This window comes from Pristiophorus japonicus, chromosome 16 (assembly GCF_044704955.1).
Source record: "Pristiophorus japonicus isolate sPriJap1 chromosome 16, sPriJap1.hap1, whole genome shotgun sequence".
Classification (NCBI taxonomy): domain Eukaryota; kingdom Metazoa; phylum Chordata; class Chondrichthyes; family Pristiophoridae; genus Pristiophorus; species Pristiophorus japonicus.
Window position 1 is genome coordinate 76,133,474 of NC_091992.1, and position 19,928 is coordinate 76,153,401.

The following is a 19,928-nucleotide window of genomic DNA, read 5'->3' on the forward strand; positions in this document are numbered from 1 at the left end:
TTTTTGAGGAGGTAACCAGGAGGGTCGATGAGGGTAGTGCGTACGATGTATTATATATGGACTTTAGCAAAGCTTTTGATAAGGTCCCACATGGTAGACTGGTCACAAAGGTTAAAGCCCATGGGATCCAGGGCAAAGTGGCAAGTTGGATCCAAAATTGGCTTAGAGGTAGGAAGCAAAGGGTAATGGTTGATGGATGTTTTTGTGACTGGAAGGATGTTTCCAGTGGGGTTCCGCAGGGCTCAGTACTGGGTCCCTTGCTTTTTGTGGTATATATCAATGATTTAGATTTGAATATAGGGAGCATGATTAAGAAGTTTGCAGATGACACTAAAATTGGCTGTGTGGTTGATAATGAAGAGGAAAGTCATGGGCTGCAGGGGGATATCAATCTACTGGTCAGGTGGGCAGAGCAGTGGCAAATGGAATTTAATTCAGAGAAATGTGAGGCGATGCACTTTGGGAGGGCTAATAAGGAAAGGTTATACACATTAAGCGATAGGCCTCTTAATAGTGTAGATGAACAAAGGGACCTTGGAGTGCTTGTCCACAGATCCCTGAAAGTAGCAGGCCAGGTAGATAAGGTGGTTAAGAAAGCATACAGAATGCTTGCCTTTATTGGCCGAGGCATAGAATATCAGAGCAGGTTATGCTTAAATTGTATGATACTCTGGTTAGGCCACAGCTGAAGTACTGCATGCAGTTCTGGTCGCCGTATTATAGGAAGGATGTGATTGCACTAGAGAGGGTGCAGAGGAGATTTATTAGGATGCTGCCTGGAATGGAGAATCTTAGCTATGAGGACAGATTGGATAGGCTGGGTTTGTTCTCATTGGAACAGAGGAGGTTGAGAGGAGACCTCATTGAGTTGTACAAAATATTGAGGGGCCTGGACATAGTGGATAGTAAGGGCCTATTTCCATTGGTGGAGGGGTCTATTACAAGGGGGCATAGTTTTAAGGTGGTTGGTGGAAGGTTTCGAGGGGATTTGAGGGGGAGCTTCTTTACGCAGAGGGTTGTGGGAATCTGGAACTCACTGCCTGGAAGAGTGCTGGATGCAGAAACCCTCACCACTTTTAAGAAATGTTTGGATGGGCATTTAAAGTGCTGTAACCTGCAGGGTTAGAGACCTAGAGCTGGTAATTGGGATTAGACTGGATGACCTTTTGTTGGCCAGCGCAGATATAATGGTAAGTACTGCAGGGAATTGAATAATCTCCTGGACTAGTTTTGATCGTCTGGATGGGTCAGAGAGGAATTTTCCCAGATTTTCTTCCCTAAATTGGCCTGGGTTTTTATCTGGTTTTTGCCTCTCCCAGGAGATCACATGGCTGCGGTTGGGGTGGAGTCTAGAATGTTTCAGTATAAGGAGTGTCGCAGTTGTGTCAGGTGGACTGGTTGGCCTGGGTGCTCTTTGCCTTTCCACCATTGTTCATTGTTCATAGGTTTATATGTAACCTTCAGGGCTGCTGACCGAGGGCCGTGCGGCTCTTCGTCGGCCGGCGCAGGACACGATGGGCCAAAATGGCCTCCTTCTGCGCTGTAGATTGCTATGTTTGTTTCCACCCTTTGCTTAGTCTCTCCCAGGCTGGGTCTACCCTTCACTTAGTCTCTCCCAGGCCGGGTCTACCCTTCACTTAGTCTCTCCCAGGCCTGGTCTACCCTTTGCTTAGTCTCTCCAGGGCTGGGTCTACCCTTCGCTTAGTCTCTCCCAGGCTGGGTCTACCCTTCACTTAGTCTCTCCCAGGCCGGGTCTACCCTTCACTTAGTCTCTCCCAGGCCTGGTCTACCCTTTGCTTAGTCTCTCCAGGGCTGGGTCTACCCTTCGCTTAGTCTCTCCCAGGCTGGGTCTACCCTTCACTTAGTCTCTCCCAGGCCGGGTCTACCCTTCACTTAGTCTCTCCCAGGCCTGGTCTACCCTTTGCTTAGTCTCTCCCAGGCCGGGTCTACCCTTCACTTAGTCTCTCCCAGGCCTGGTCTACCCTTTGCTTAGTCTCTCCAGGGCTGGGTCTACCCTTCGCTTAGTCTCTCCCAGGCTGGGTCTACCCTTCGCTTAGTCTCTCCCAGGCCGGGTCTACCCTTCACTTAGTCTCTCCCAGACTGGGTCTACCCTTTGCTTAGTCTCTCCCAGGCCGGGTCTACCCTTCACTTAGTCTCTCCCAGGCCGGGTCTACCCTTTGCTTAGTCTCTCCCAGGCTGGGTCTACCCTTTGCTTAGTCTCTCCCAGGCCGGGTCTACCCTTTGCTTAGTCTCTCCCAGGCTGGGTCTACCCTTCGCTTAGTCTCTCCCAGGCCGGGTCTACCCTTTGCTTAGTCTCTCCCAGGCTGGGTCTACCCTTTGCTTAGTCTCTCCCAGGCCGGGTCTACTCTTTGCTTAGTCTCTCCCAGGCTGGGTCTACCCTTCGCTTAGTCTCTCCCAGGCCGGGTCTACCTTTCGCTTAGTCTCTCCCAGGCCGGGTCTACCCTTTGCTTAGTCTCTCCCAGGCCGGGTCTACCCTTTGTTTAGTCTCTCCCAGGCTGGGTCTACCCTTCGCTTAGTCTCTCCCAGGCCAGGTCTACCCTTCGCTTAATCTCTCCCAGGCCTGGTCTACCCTTCCCTTAGTCTCTCCCAGGTCTGGTGTTGGTTGAGGGAAAAATATTGGCAAGGACAACTCCCCTGCTCTTGATCAAATAGTGTTGTGGGATGTTTTATGTCCACCTGAGAGGGCAAGCGGGGTCTCTGTTTAACGTCTCATCTGAAAGACGGCACCACCGGCAGTGCAGCACGCCCTCAGCACTGGAGTGTTAGCCTGGATTGTGTGCTCAAGTCTCTGGAGAGGGACTTGAACCCACAACCTCCTGACCCAGAAGACAGAGAGCCACCCACTGCCACAGGGCTGACATCTACCACTGCCTATCGGATCAGATTTACTCACTACTTTGGAATGCCTGGCATTTTGTGCGTACCGTCACAGTGCATAAATGTGAACTGTTGAAATAACCAGTGTTTGTGGGGAACAGGGGCTGGATAGTGCAGTGGGGCAGGGCTGCCCTCTCATACAGGGGAGCTTTACCCTGCCTCTAACCTGTGCTGTAGCTGTTGTGGAAGTGTGCGTTGCTGGCATTCGCTGCATGTCGTGGGAATGTGTTCCAATTCTCCGGCACTGACACATGTACCGAGAAGTAATGATAAAGCAGTGAGTCAGAGGGTGCTGCAGGGTCCTGTCAGTGTGCTGGCAGTCTGCAAAACTGATTGTTATTGGTTTCAGCATCTTCTAAAGGTCAATGGCCCCCAACCAGTGTTATTCACTCGTTTGGTTTTCAAATTCTGTTTTTATCTTCTCTCGTGGCTCTCCACTTTCCTAGGCCAGCAAACCTCTGCTACTCTGGCAGGTGACAAGGTAACTCACTCAGCCTGTGAACCTTCTCCTTCCCTATAGAAGAGTTCCTGGCCTCCGCTTGAAGCCTCCTGTGACTGTATGGTTGAACTGGTGATGTTGCAGTCCATGAATTTAACATACAACAAAGGCAATGGGTCCTGACAACATCCCAGCTGCAAGGCAGAAGACATGTATTCCCGAACTAGCCGTGCCTCTAGCCAAGCTGTTCCCATTCAGCTGCAACACTGGCATCTACCCGATAATGTGGAAAATTGCCCAAGAATGTCTTGTCCATAAAAAAGCAGGACAAATCTAATCCGGCTAATTACCACCCCATCAGCCTACTCTCTATCATGTATCTCACACTACTGAATATAACTGTATCTTACCATGCTATACATGACTGTAACTAGATATGACCTGTAACCACAAGCATACTTTACCACCAGGGGTGCACTTGCAGGAGACAATGCATACCTGTTCCACACAGGTATATAAAGGCAGGTCTCAGGCAAGTGTGGTACTCGAGAGCTGTGAAATAAAGGTGTAGGTCCAGAGTGACCTTGACTTCAGCATGTGCCTCGTGTAAGTCTGTACTGCAGGGTCAGGACTTTACAGTGGCGACGAGTTACGGGATCACAGAATCCATAGAATGGCTACCAACGGCTCAGATAAGAAATACAATGCTGGAGACAATTGGGAGAACTTTATAGAAAGGCTCCAGAAAAGCTTTGTAACCAAAGACTGGTTGGGCGACGATAAGGCAGACAAGAGAAGAGCCCATCTCTTGACCAGCTGTGGCTCGAAAACATACGCCTGAATGAAGGACCTGCTGGCACCCGAGAAACCAGCAAGCAAGTCGTTTGAGGAGTTGAACACACTGGTGACAGACCACCTGAAGCCAGTGAGCAGCCTACACATGGCCAGACACAGGTTCTACAACTACAGACGCTGTGTGGGCCAGAGCATACCCGACTTTGTGGCGGAACTTCGGAGGCTGACTAGTTTATGTGAGTTCTCCGATGAACTAAGCAGAGAAGTACTGAGAGACTTTTTTATTGAAGGAATAGGCCACGCAGGCATATTCCAAAAGCTTATAGAGACCAAGAACTTGACCCTAGAGGCAGCAGCACTGGTCGCACAGACATACTTGACAGGAGAAGAAAAAACGAGGTTGATCTATAATGCGGGTACAACACTAATGAAACATTGGAACAAGGGGTTCACAGCGTGAAACAAGCCACTAACCCCACACACAGACAAAGGCAGGAGAGCAGGCCTTCAACAGCAGGCAGTGGCGCCAGAAGCCATCAAGGGCCACATGAACGGCCGTTCACACTTCATCAATCCACAATGCGAGCAATCAACTACAGACTGAGGGAAGCTCAAGAGAGATCAGCCAGATGCAGCTCATCCTTCGGAAGCAATGGAAGTGGTCTGTGCTGGAGATGTGGGGGAACCCCCACTCAACAAGGGGGTGTCGATTTCAGCATGCTGTTTGCAGAAACTGCAACTACACAGGGCATCTGGCTCGCATGTGCAGAAAAACAGCAGCTCGGCCGGTATACGAATCGGAAGGGTCGGAAAGCGGACCAGAAGACGGTGGGGACAGTGCCCGGGACGTCAGGGTACAGCGGGTCAACACGATCAATGTCCACTGTTCTTACAACAAGATGCCTCCAATAATGATGAGTGTCCTATCAACGGGATACCCGTCAACATGGAACTGGACACGGAAGCGAGTCAATCTCTCATAAGCGTCCAACAATTTGAATAGCTGTGGCCACACAAAAGCAACAGACCAAAACTCACAAGGATCAACACCAAACTAAGGCCCTATCCCAAAGAAATCGTACCAGTCCTTGGCAGCGCCATGCTCTCAGTCACACACAAAGGGATGGTGAACCGACTTCCCCTGTGGATTGTCCCCGGAGATCTCCCAGCACTGCTAGGGAGAAGCTGGGTAGCAAAGCTAAATTGGAAATGGGATGATGTTCACGCCATGTCGTCAGAGAAATGGACCTCCTGCTCAACAGTTCTAAGTTGTTTTGAACATCTCTTTCAGCCAGGTGAGGGCACCTTCAAAGGGGCTAAAGTTAAAATCTACATCACACAGGATGCCAGACCGATCCATCACAAGGCTAGAGCTGTGCCTTATGTGATGAGGGAAAAGATTGAACACGAACTGGACCGGCTTCTGCGGGACGGCATTATCTCACCCGTGGAATTTAGCGACTGGGCAAGTCCCATCGTCCCCTTCATGAAGCCTGATGGATCTGTACGAATCTGTGGGGATTACAAGTCTACCATAAACAGAGTCTCCCTACAGGACCAATACCCGCTGCCCAGAGCGGAGGACCTATTTGCCACATTGGCTGGAGGAAAACTTTTCTCGAAACTAGATCTCACATCTGCGTATATGATGCAAGAACTGAGAAGAGTCTAAGCTACTCACCACCATCAACACACATCGAGGCCTTTTTATGTACAATCGATGCCTATTCGACATCAGGTCGGCAGCTGCTATATTCCAGCGCAACATTGATAGTCTGTTCAAGTCCATCCCGGGGACGGTTGTGTTTCAAGATGACATACTCATCACGGGCAGGGACACCGACTCCCATCTCTGAAATTTGGAGGAAGTACGAAGTCGATTGGATTGGGTAGGCCTAAGAGTTAAGAAATTCAAGTGTCTGTTTCTCGCGCCCGAGGTTGAATTTTTGGGCAGAAGAATTGCCGCTGATGGAATCCGCTCAACAGAATCCAAAACCGAAGCAATTCGTCTGGCACCCAGGCCCCGGAATGTCTCGGAACTGCGCGCCTTTCTCGGGCTACTCAATTACTTTGGGAACTTTATGCAGAACTTGAGCATGCTGCTGGAGCCTCTCCACGTGCTATTCAGAAAGGGGTGCGATTGGTTTTGGGGGGACGCCCAGGAACGCGCCTTCAATAAGGCACGCAACCTTCTATGTTTTAGCCTTTTTTGACATAAGTAAAAAGCTAGTCCTTACATGTGATGCGTCAGCATACGGGGTCGGGTGCGTTTTACAGCATGTCAATGATGCGGGTAATTACAACCCATTGCTTATGCCTCCAGGTCACTTTCGCGGCGGAGTGCGGGTACGGTATGATGAGAAGGAGGCACTAGAGTGCGTGTACGGTGTCAAAAAGATGCACCAATACTTTTTTGGGGCCAAGTTTGCATTAGAAACCGACCACAAACCCCTCACGTCCCTGCTATCCAAGTGCAAGGCAATAAACGGCAACGCCTCGGCACGCATTCAGCGATGGGCACTCATGCTGGCGTCTTACGACTACACAATAAGGCACAGACCAGGCACAGACAACTGTGCCGGCGCGCTTAGCAGGCTACCCCTGGCGACCACGGAAGGGTCCGACGAACAGGATTGTGAGATGGTCATGGCAATCAATGCCTTTGAATCCACAGGTTCGCCCATGACAGCGCGCCAAATCAGAGCCTGGATGACCAGCGACCCCACGTTATCCTTAGTCAAAAGATGTGTTTTAACTGGTGTCTGGGCAGTGGCTCGCGATGACTGCCCCGAGGAGATCAAACCTTTCCATCGGCGCATGCATGAACTATCACTACAGGCAGACTGCCTGATGTGGGGCAGCCGAGTAGTTATGCCCTTGCGAGGCAGAGAGGCGTTTGTCCGGGAGCTCCACCGCGAGCACCCGGGGATCGTCCTTATGAAGGCCATAGCCAGATCCCACATCTGGTGGCCTGGCATTGACGCGGATTTGGAGCTCTGCGTCCGTCGGTGCACCATTTGTGCCCAACTCAGTAACGCCCCCAGAGAGGCCCCCCTAAGCCCCTGGCACTGGCCCACCAAACCGTGGTCGCGGGTGCATGTAGACTATGCGGGCCCATTCATGGGCAAAATGTTCCTCGTAGTCATTTTCAAAGTGGATCGAGTGCACCATTTTAAACTCAAGCACCACCTCCACCACTGTGGAGAGCCTTAGAACCATGTTAGCAACGCACGGAATTCCTGACATATTGGTCAGTGATAATGGTCCGTGCTTCACCAGCGCAGAATTTCTAGATTTTATAGTTGACCACGGCATAAATCACATTAAGATGGCACCGTTCAATCCGGCCTCCAATGCCCAGGCAGAGCGAGCAGTGCATATCGTTAAACAAGGCATGCTAAAAATCCAAAGTCACACGCTGCAGAGCCGCCTGTCGCGACTGCTGCTGGCATACAGATCTCGTCCGCATTCGTTGACTAGGGTTCCCCCCGCGCAACTATTGATCAAACGGATCTTAAAGACTAGGCTCTCGTTAATCCTCCCAGACATGCATGAAATTGTTGAAGCAAAGCGCCGGAAGCTAACTGAGTACCATGACCGAAATTCGAGGGGGAGGTGGAATGAGATAGGGGACAAAGTGTTTGTGCTAAGCTATGGCAGGGGTCCCAAATGGCTTGAAGGGACAGTACCAGGCAAGGAAGGAAACAGGCTACTGGTTGTACAAATGGACAATGGCCAAACCTGCCGGAGGCATGTCGACCAAGTAAAAAGTAGATTCACCAACAACACTGCAGAACCAGAGGCAGACTACAACTCTTTTAAAGGAGACAAATAAACATTAGGTTAAGTGACCCCCGATCTGGGGGACACTCCAAACATTTTCAAGGCCCTTTTTTTGTGTTTTTCTTTTGTATTTTCTTTGGGTTTTTTTGGGGTTTTTTTGGGCACTAAAATCAAAATTTTTTTCCAAGTGCCCCCTATAAAAGGGGAGGGAGACACTAAAAACACTGGCAATTAAAACAAATTAAACTTTAAAATATAAAATCAAATTAAAATTTGGTTGCCGGGGGTGACGATGCACTCCAGTCCCTCCGGCGCCCACCTCTCGCGGAAGGCCGCGAGCATACCGGTGGACACCGCGTAGAGGCAGACTACAATGTGGAACTCAACACCACACCTGGTGGACAGACAGAGGGAACAACCTGAGGAAAGGCCAGTCTCAACAGACAGCCCAGGCGAGATACCAGCAATCACACCGAAAGAAAAACAGGCATCAAGGCAAACAACTGAACCACAACTAAGACGCTCCACGCGAGAGCGTAGACCACCTGAGAGACTGAATCTATAAAGACAATAAGACCTTGGGGGAGGGTGATGTCATGTATCTCACACTACTGTATATAAGTGTATCTTACCATGCTATACATGACTGTAACTAGATATGACCTGTAACCACAAGCATACTTTACCACCAGGGGTGCACTTGCAGGAGACACTGCATACATGTTCCACACAGGTATATAAAGGCAAGTATGGGACTCGAGAGCTGTGAAATAAAGGTGCAGGTCCAGGTCGAGAGTGACCTTGACTTCAGCATGTGCCTCGTGTAAGTCTGTACTGCAGGGTCAGGACTTTATACTCTCAATCAGCAAAGTGATGAAAGTGTCATTGACAGTGCTATCAAGTGGCATTTAGTCACCGATAACCTATGAACCAAAGCCCAGTTTGGGTTTTGGCAGGACCAATTGGCTCCAGACCACATAACAGCCTTGGTCAAAACATGGAGAAAAGAGTTAAATCCCAAAGGTGAGGTGAGGGTGACTGCCCTTGACATCAAGGCAGCAATTGACCGAGTGTGGCATCAAGGAGCCCGAGTAAAATTGAAGTCAATTAGAATCAGGGGGAAAACTCTCCAATGGTTGGAGTCATACCTTGCACAAAGGAAGATGGTTGTGGTGGTTGGAGGTCAATCATCACAGCTCCAGGACATCGCTGCAGGAGTTCCTCAGGGCAGTGTCCCAGGCCCAACTGTTATGTATTTAACCCCTTGTAACCTGTAGTACACTACTATCAAGGGCCTACCTGTTGAAGTCCCAAGGGATCCCAGCATCCCTTGGGAGCACGGTATATAAGCAGGCCACCCACGAGGTATTTGCACTCTTGAGTCTCAATAAAGGAACTAAGCTCACGGTTGCTCATTGTACACAGTACTCAGTTTCATCCTTTATTATGAGCTTATCAATTGGCAACGAGGTAACGAACAACCGCGCGAAAATGCAAAGAACAGTTGGTGTCCTGGAGAAGTTCTCAGAAGGGGACGATTGGGAGGCCTTCATGGAGAGACTCGACCAATACTTTGTGGCCAACGAGCTGGAAGGGGACGAGAATGCTGCCAAACGAAGGGCGATCCTCCTAACTTTCTGTGGGGCAACAACCTATGGCCTCATGAAGGATCTCCCAGCTCCAGCAAAACCAACAGCTAAATCCCATGAAGAAATGTGTACGCTGGTCCAGGAGCACGTAAATCCTAAGGAAAACATTTTGATGGCGAGATATCGGTTCTACACGTGTCAACGTCGGAGAGCCAGGAAGTGGCGAGCTCTGTCGCCGAACTAAGGCGACTTGCAGGACATTGTAAATTTGAGGGATTCCTAGAACAAATGCTTGGAGACTTTTTTGTATTGGGCATTGGCCATGAGGCAATTCTTCGCAAACTGTTAACCATCGAAACTCCGAATCTAAGTCAAGCCATAAAGATAGCCCAGGCATTTATGTCCACCAGCGACAACACTAAACAGATTTCGCAGAGTAAAGAAGTTTCGGCCAGTACTGTGAACAAAGTTACGTCGTTTTCGAGCAGGAACATACATGGCAGAACGTACACGCCGGCTGCTGCTGCCCGACCTCTGATGACCCAGAGTCCACCATCAATCGCTAATGCGAGGCAGTTAACACCTTGTTGGTGTTGTGGAGGTGATCATCGGCCCCATCAATGCCGCTTCAAGCACTATGTTTGCAACAGTTGCAGAACAATGGGACACCTCCAGCGAATGTGCAGGCGAGCTGCAAACCCTGCAAACCACCACGTTGTAGAGGAAGATCGATCCACTGTGGATCAAATTGAATCGGAGACTCGAACCGAAGAGGCAGAAGTGTACGGGGTACACACATTCTCCACGAAATGTCCACCAATAATGTTGAAAGTTGCACTGAACGGAATTCCAGTATTGATGGAACTGGAAACGGATGCAAGTCAGTCCATAAAGAGTAAAAAGGCCTTCGACAGGCTGTGGTTCAACAAGGCACACAGGCCCAAGCTCAGCCACATTCACACCAAACTAAAGACTTTCACCAAGGAACTAATCCCCGTAATTGGAAGTGCAGAAGTCAAAGTCTCCCATGATGGTGCAGTACACGAACTCCCGCAGTGGATTGTACCAGGGGATGGCCCCACGATGTTTGGCAGAAGCTGGCTGGGAAAAATCCGCTGGAACTGGGACAACATCCGAGTGCTCTCATCCATCGACGACGCCTTATGTGCCCAGGTACTGAACAAGTTCCCATTGTTGTTCAAGCCAGGCATTGGAAGCTTCTCGGGGGCAAAAGTGTAGATCCGTTTGGTTCCCGGTACGCAACCCATCCACCACAAGGCAGAGGGATGGTACCGCAGATGATGCGTGAGAAAGTGGAATTTGAGCTGGACAGGCTGCAGCGAGAAGGCATCATCGCGCCAGTGGAATTCAACGATTGGGCTTGTCCAAATGTCCTGGTACTTAAAGAGGACGGCACAGTTAGAATTTGTGGGGACTATAAAGTAACGATTAAGCGTTTTTCGCTACAGGACCAGTGCCCGCTACCTAAGGCAGACGACCTATTTGCGACCCTGGTTGGAGGGAAGACGTTCACCAAGTTGGACCTGACTTCGGCCCACATGACGCAGGAGCTGGAGGAGTCTTCGAAAGGCCTCACCTGCATCAACACACACAGAGGTCAGTTCATCTATAACAGGTGCCCGTCGGGATTCGGTCGGCCGCGGCAATCTTCCAACGGAACATGGAGAGCCTGCTAAAGTCAGTTCCTCGCACCATGGTTTTCCAGCACGACATACTGATTACAGGTCAGGACACCATTGAGCACTTGAAGAATCGGGAAGAGGTTCTTAGTCGGTTGGATCGCATGGGGCTCAGGTTGAAACGCTCGAAGTGTGTTTTCCTGGTGCAGAAGGTCGAGTTCTTGGGAAGAAGAATCACAGCAGCCGGCATCAAACCCACTGGCGCCAAGACGGAGGCCATCAAGAATGCGCCGAGACCACAGAACATGACGGAACTGCGGTCGTTCCTGGGACTCCTTAACTATTTTGGTAATTTCCTATGTGGGTTAACACCCTGCTAGAACCCCTACATGCGCTACTGCGTAAGGGAGATGACTGGGTATGGGGAAATTCACAAGAGGCTGCCTTTAAGAAAGCCAGAAATCTGTTGTGTTCAAACAAACTGCTTGTCCTGTATAACCCTTGTAAAATATTAGTGCTAGCTTGCGATGCGTCGTCATATGGGGTCGGGTATGTGTTACAACAGGCTAATGAATCAGGAATTTTGCAACCGGTCGATTATGAGTCCAGGAGTTTGTCCAAGGCTGAAAGGGCCTACAGCATGATTGAAAAAGAGGCTCTGCCGTGCGTTTACGGGGTAAAGAAAATGCACCAGTACTTATTTGGCCTCAAGTTTGAGCTTGAAACTGACCACGAGCTGCTCATATCGCTGTTCTCTGAGAGCAAAGGGATTAACACCAATGCCTCTGCCCGCATCCAAAGATGGACTCTCATGCTGTCGGAATACAACTATGTAATCCGCCACAGGCCGAGCACAGAGAACTGCGTAGATGCTCTCAGTCGGCTGCCATTGCCCACCACTAGGATGGAAATGGCACAGCCAGCAGACTTGCTCATGGTAATGGAGGCATTCAAAAACGAAAAGTCCCCTGTTATGGCCGACCAGATCAGGACCTGGACCAGCCAGGATCCTTTACTGTCCTAAGTAAAAAACTGTGTCCTCCATGGGAGCTGGTCCGGCATCCCAGCGGAGATGCAGGAGGCGATTAAGCCGTTCCACAGGCGCAAAGACGAAATGTCCCTGCAAGCGGACTGTCTGTTGTGGGGCAATCGCGTGGTCTTGCCCAAGAAAGGCAGAGAAACATTCATTTGTGAACTGCACAGCACCCATCCAGGCATTGTAATGATGAAAGCCATAGCCAGATCCCATGTGTGGTGGCCCGGCATCGACTCAGATTTAGAGTCATGCGCGCACCAGTGCAACACTTGCTCTCAGCTGAGCAATGCACCCAGAGAGGCATCGCTAAGTTTGTGGTCATGGCCCTCCAAACCGTGGTCGAGGATCCACGTGGACTATACGGGCCCATTTCTAGGCAAAATGTTTTTGGTTGTCGTGGACGTTTACTCAAAATGGATTGAATGTGCGATAATGTCTGTAAGCACGTCCACGGCCACTATTGAAAGCCTATGAGCCATGTTTGCCACGCACGGCCTACCTGATGTCCTAGTCAGTGACAATGGGCCGTGCTTCACCAGTGCTGAATTCAAGGAATTCATGACCCGCAATGGGATCAAACACGTCACATCTGCCCCGTTCAAGCCCGCATCCAATGGCCAGGCAGAATGGCAGTTCAGACTATCAAGCAAAGCTTGAAATGTGTGTCGGAAGGCTCCCTGCAGACCCGGCTGTCCCGAGTACTGCTCAGTTACCACACCAGACCCCACTCACTCACCGGGGTTCCCCCAGCCGAGCTGCTCATGAAAAGGGCGCTAAAAACAAGGCTCTCCCTTGTCCACTCTGATCTCCATGATCACGTGGAGGGCAGGCAGCATCAACAAAATGTGTACCATGACCGCGCAAATTTGTCACGTGATATTGAGATCATTGATCCTGTGTTTGTGCTCAATTATGGACATGGTCCCAAATAGCTCACTGGCACGGTCATAGCCAAAGAGGGGAGTAGGGTGTTTCAGGTCAAATTGACCAACGGAAAATGTACAGAAAACATTTGGACCAAATCAAATTGCAGTTCACCAACAGCTACGAACAACCCGAAGAAGACACCACCAACTTTGACTCTCCAACACACACACAAGTGACAACTGACATCATGGTTGAACACGAAGCCGAACTCATCATCCCCAGTAGCCTGGCAAGGCCGGCTGCCCAACAGCCCAGTGAAGAACTGACCAACCCACCCACACCCACATTTGTACCAAGACGATCGACAAGGGAGCGTAAAGCCCCAGATCGTCTCACCTTGTAAATAGGTGTACTATTGACTTCACAGGGGAGTGATGTTATGTATTCAACCCCTTGTAACCTGTATTACACTACCACCAGAGAGCCTACCTGTTGGAGTCCCAAGGGATCCCAGCATCCCTTGGGATCACGGCATATAAGCAGGTCACCCACGAGGTAGCTGCACTCTGGAGTCTCAATAAAGGAGCTAAGATCAAGCTTGCTCATTGTACACAGTACTCAGTTTCATCCTTTATTATGAGTTTATCACCAGCCATCTTCAGCTGCTTCATAAATGATAAGGTCAGAAGTTGGGATGTTTGCTGACAATCGCGCTGTGTTCAGTGCCATTCGCAACTCCTCAGATAATAGAGCAGTCCATGTCCACATGCAGCAAGACCTGGACAACATTCAGGTTTGGGCTGATAAGTGGCAAGTAACATTCGCACCACACAAGTGCCAGGCAATGACCATCACCAACAAGAGACAGCCTAATCACCTCCCATTGACATACAACGGCATTACCATCGCTGAATCCCCCACCATCAATACCCTGGGGATCACAATTGACCAAAAACTTAACTGGACCAGCCACATAAATATCATGGGAACAAGAGCAGGTCAGAGGCTGGGTATTCTGTGGCAAGTGTCTCACCTCCTGACTCCCCAAAGCCTTTGCACCATCTACAAGGCACAAGTCAGGAGTGTGAGGGAATACTTGCCTGGATGAGTGCAGCTCCAGCAATGCTCAAGAAGCTCGACACCATCCAGGACAAAGCAGCCCACTTGATTGGCTCACCACCACCTTAAACATTCACTCCCTCCATCACCGGCGCACCGTGGCTGCAGTGTGTACCATCTACAAGATGCACTGCAGCAACTCGCCAAGCAGCAGCACCTCCTAAACCCGCGACCTCTACCACCTAGAAGGTCAAGGGCAGCAGGTACATGGGAACGCACCACCTCCAAGTTTCCCTCCAGGTCACACACCATTCTGACTTGGAAATATATCACCATTCTTTCTGGGTCAAAATCCTGGAACTCCCTCCCTAACAGCACTGTGGGTAGCACCTTCACCACACGGACTGCAGCGGTTCAAAAAGGCAGCTCACCACCATCTTCTCAAGGATAATTAGGGCTGGACAATAAATGCCAGCCTTGCCAGCGATGCCTACATCCCGTAAATGAAAAAAAACATCCTTCCCCAATGCCTCTCCACCATTGTCCAGCTGGGTGGGACTGCACTCGCCTGGTTCCATTCTTATCTATCCAGTCGCAGCCAGAGAATATCCGGCAATGGCTTCTCTTCCCGCTTCCATTACTCTGGATTCCTCCAAGGAACTCATCTTCCTAGTTCTCATCTACATGCTGCCCCTCAGCAACATCATGTGAAAACACCATGTCAGGTTCCACATGTAGGCTAACGACACTCTGCCTCACCATTGCCTCACTCATCCCCGCCACTCTCTCCGATTTTTCACGCTACTTGTTCGACATCCAGCACAGGACGAGCGGAAATTTCCTCCAACTAAATATTGGTAAACCGAAACCATTGTCTTCGGTCCCCGCTACAAACTCTGTTCCCTGGCCACTGACTCCAAACCCTCTCCTTGGTCACTATCTGAGGCTGAACAATGTTGATCACAACTCTGGCATCCGACTTGACCCTGAGCTCAGCTTCTGACTCCATATTCTGTCCATCACCAAGACCACCTACTTTCAGCTCGGTAACATCGCCTGTCACTGCCCCGGCGTCAACTCATCTGCTGCTGAAACCCTCATCCGTACCTTTGTCATCTCCAAACTTGATTGTTCCAATGCTCTCTTGGCTGGCCTCCGATCTTCCACTCTCCATTATCTTGAGCTCATCCAAAACTCTGCTGCTTGTATCCTAACTCGCACCGAGTCCCGCTCACCCATCACCCCTGTGCTCGCTGACCTACATTGGCTCCCGGTCCGGCAATGCCTCGATTTTAAAATTCTCATCCTTGTTTTCAGATCCTGCCATGGCCTCGCCCCCTCCCTATCTCTGTAATCTCCTCCAGCCCCACAACCCCCCGAGATCTCTGCACTCCTCCAATTCTAGCCTCTTGTGCATCACCAACTTTCGTCACTTCAATTGGTGGCCGTGCCTTCAGCTACCTAGACCTTAAGCTTCTACGTATTTCCTAACACTCTGTAAACACAGCTTATTGCAGCACGATTGTGCCACATCTTTAATCATCGAGCTAAACAATTAATAACACAAATGTGCCAGAGCCAGGTTTCCAAACGACAACAACAACTTGCATTTTTATAGTGCATTCAACAGAGCAAAACATCACAAGGCACTTCACAGGAGCCAATCAGACAACATTTGACATCAAGCCACATAAGGAGATATTAGAACCGGTGACCAAAAGCATCGTCAAAGAGTTAGGTTTTAAAGAGTGTCTGAAAGCAGGAAAGAGAGGTGGAGAGGCAGAGAATTTCACAGCTTATGGCCAAGGCAGCAGAAGGCACGGCCGGCAATAGAGGGGTGGAGGAAGTGGGGGATGTGCAAGAGGCCAGAATTGGATGAGGGCAGAGATCTCAGGAGGTTGTAGGGCTGGAGGAGGTTACAGAGATAGGGAGTGGTGAGGCCATTGAGGGATTTGCTCACAAGGATGGTTAGACTGATGGTGAGAAAGACTGATGGTGAGACTGATGGTTAGACTGATGATGAGAGAGACTGATGGTTAGACTGATGATGAGAGAGACTGATGGTGAGACTGATGGTTAGACTGATGATGAGAGAGACTGATGGTGAGACCGATGGTTAGACTGATGGTGAGACTGATGGTGAGACTGATGGTGAGACCGATAGTGAGACTGATGGTGAGAGAGACTGATAGTGAGACTGATGGTTAGACTGATGGTTAGATTGATGATGAGAGAGACTGATGGTGAGACCGATGGTTAGACTGATGGTGAGACTGATGGTGAGACTGATGGTGAGACCGATAGTGAGACTGATGGTGAGAGAGACTGATAGTGAGACTGATGGTTAGACTGATGGTTAGATTGATGATGAGAGAGACTGATGGTGAGACTGATGGTTAGACTGATGATGAGAGAGTCTGATGGTGAGACTGATGGTGAGACTGATGGTGAGACCGATGGTGAGACCGATGGTGAGACTGATGGTGAGACTGATGGTTAGACTGATGGTGAGAGAGACTGATGGTGAGAGAGATTGACGGTTAGACTGATGGTTAGACTGATGGTGAGACCGATGGTGAGACTGATGGTGAGAGTGCCTGATGGTTAGACTGATAGTGAGACCGATGGTGAGACCGATGGTGAGACTGATGGTGAGACTGATGGTAAGACTGATGGTTAGAATGATGGTGAGACTGATGGTGAGAGAGACTGATGGTGAGAAAGACTGATGGTGAGACTGATGGTTAGAGAGACTGATAGCTAGACTGATGGTTAGACTGATGGTGAGACTAATGGTTAGACTGATGGTGAGAGAGACTGATGGTTAGACTGATGGTTAGACTGATGGTGAGACTGATGGTTAGACTGATGGTGAGACAGATGATTAGACTGATGGTGAGACTGATGGTTAGGGATCACTGAATTCTTCTCGTCGCCATTGATACGTCCTTACTATACAGTATAAATGCACACGAGGCCCATGCTTGATAGAAGGTCAGTCTGTGACCTGTCCTTTATTCCTTAACACTCAAGTGATGGAAGTGGGTGGAGCTTCCCCTTTTATACCTGAAGGTCCAGGTTAGGAGTGTCTCCCACAAGTTCACCACTTAGTGGTCATTGTTCTCACAGTGTACAACTTAGGTCAGATTATACATGGGTTACAATGCTGGTTGAATACATGACATCATTGATGCCGTTGTGTGACTTTCTTTTTACTTTCCGGAAACTTGGCTGAAATGTGTTGGTTGGTGACGGTAACCTGATGTGGCGGGGAAGCGGGACTGCTCGGAGCAGCACAAGCTGTGCGATCTGCTGCTGTCGTCAGCACTACCCTTCTGAAAATAGATTTCCCTCAGTGAGAGCTTCAGCTGACTGAGGCGTGAGGCAGTCTCCAGTCTCTCCTGAGCTGTCAGACTGATGTTGTAGAGTTTAGGCATCGGAAAAAGCCGTGAGACCCAGCATTAGAATCAGAAAGCACTCAGCACAGGAGGAGGTGAGTCAATCTGTATTTAAACCATGCCAGCTCAGTAGTTTTGCTACCTACTCTAATCCCTGACGACTATCATCCCTCACAACCTTCAGGTGGAAATTTGGTATCGCCCGCTTTGAGGCGCTGACACTGCTGGTCGATAACTTTAGCGCTGGGCGCTATCTACCGCCTCAAAGTGCAATATTCAGTTGTTTCGCCCGAGGAGGAGAGTGTAGCGCTAAGAGAAGCGTTTCACACTCCTCTTCAGGTACTAACGTCGCGATAGCGTAGGAGGCCGATTCAATGTTTTGGTGCGAGGATGCCGGCATTCTTGTGACTGAAGCAGGAAAAAAAAATCTTTTGGAAAATTTCAATGACCGACACCCACCCTTTCCAACATATAAATATAAGTTAAAAAAATTAAAGTTCACCACTTAGCTTGCTCTCCGGACGATACGGCCCCGAGATCACTGACGTACCGACTGCTTTCTGTGTCAGACGTAGCGCCGGGCACCACGGCAGGCGAAAGCAGTCACGTTCGCGACTGTGGTGCTACGGCGGCATTGCACGCGCGATGAACTCACCACATGGGTGGGGCTAGAGTGCGCAGTGCAACCTCTTTGTGCCGCCCCCATCTCGCCATCAACGATTTCAAGAGGTGAGGACAGCGCGCTGCTCGGGCAGTGGGTGTTTAATGCCCCTATCTGGCGCTAATGAGGGCACAAATGGGGCTGGGTACAGTGGTTCACACTGATCTATCACACTCTGGGGCAGTGGGTCACACACTGACCTTTCACATTCTGGGACTGGGACAGTGGGTCACACACTGACCTTTCATACTCTGGGACACTGGGTCGCACACTGACCTTTCATACTCTGGGACACTGGGTCGCACACTGACCTTTCATACTCTGGGACACTGGGTCACGCACTGACTTTTCACATTCTGGGACAGTCTGACACACACTGACCTTTCACAGTCTGGGACAGTGGGTCACACACTGACCTTTCATACTCTGGGACACTGGGTCGCACACTGACCTTTCACACTCTAGAACAATGGGTCACGCACTGACTTTTCACATTCTGGGACAGTCTGACACACACTGACCTTTCACACTCTGGGACAGTGGGTCACACACTGACCTTTCACACTCTGGGACACTCACCTAACCTGCCCAAGTCACCCTGCAGCCTTCTCGCGTCCTCCTCATAGCTCACATTGCCACTCAGCTTAGTGTCATCTGCAAACTTGGAGATATTACACTCAATTCCCTCATCCAAATCATTAATGTATATTGTAAAGAGCTGGGGTCCCAGCACTGAACCCTGCGGCACCCCACTAGTCACTGCCTGCCATTGTGAAAAGGACCCGTTTATTCCCACTCTCTGCTTCCTGTCTGCCAACCAGTTCTCTATCCACATCAGTACATTACCCCTATTACCATGCGCTTTAATTTTGCACACCAATCTCTTGTGTGGGACCTTGTCAAAGCCTTTTGAAAGTCCAAATACACCACATCCACTGGTTCTCCCTTGTCCACTCTCTGAGTTATATCCTCAAAAAAGTCTAGAAGATTTGTCAAGCATGATTTCCCCTTAATAAATCCATGCTGACTTGGACCGATCCTGTCACTGCTTTCCAAATGCGCTGCCATTATGTCTTTAATAATTGATTCCAACATTTTCCCCACTATTGATGTCAGACTAACCAGTCTATAATTACCCGTTTTCTCTCTCCCTCCTTTCTTAAAAAGTGGTGTTACATTAGCTACCCTCCAGTCCATAGGAACTGATCCAGAGTCGATGGACTGTTGGAAAATGATCACCAATGCATCCACTATTTCTAGGGCTACTTCCTTAAGTACTCTGGGATGCAGACTATCAGGCCCCGGGGATTTATTGGCCTTCAATCCCATCAATTTCCCTAACACAATTTCCCGCTTAATAAGGATTTCCTTCAGTTCCTCCTCTTCACGAGACCCTCGGTCCCCTAGTATTTCCGGAAGGTTATTTGTGTCTTCCTCCATGAAGACAGAACCAATGTATTTGTTTAACTGGTCCGCCATTTCTTTGTTCCCCATTATAGATTCACCTGAATCTGACTGCAAGGGACCTACGTTTGTTTTTCTCTTCACATATCTGTTGAAGCTTTTGCAGTCAGTTTTTATGTTCCCAGCAATCTTCCTCTCAGACTCTATTTCTCCCCTCCGAATTAAAACCTTTGTCCTCCTCTGCTGTATTGCAAAATTCTCCCAGTCCTCAGGTTTGCTGCTTTTTCTGGCCAATTTATATGCTTCTTCCTTGGATTTAACACTATCCCTAATTTCCCTTGTTAGACACGGTTGAGCCA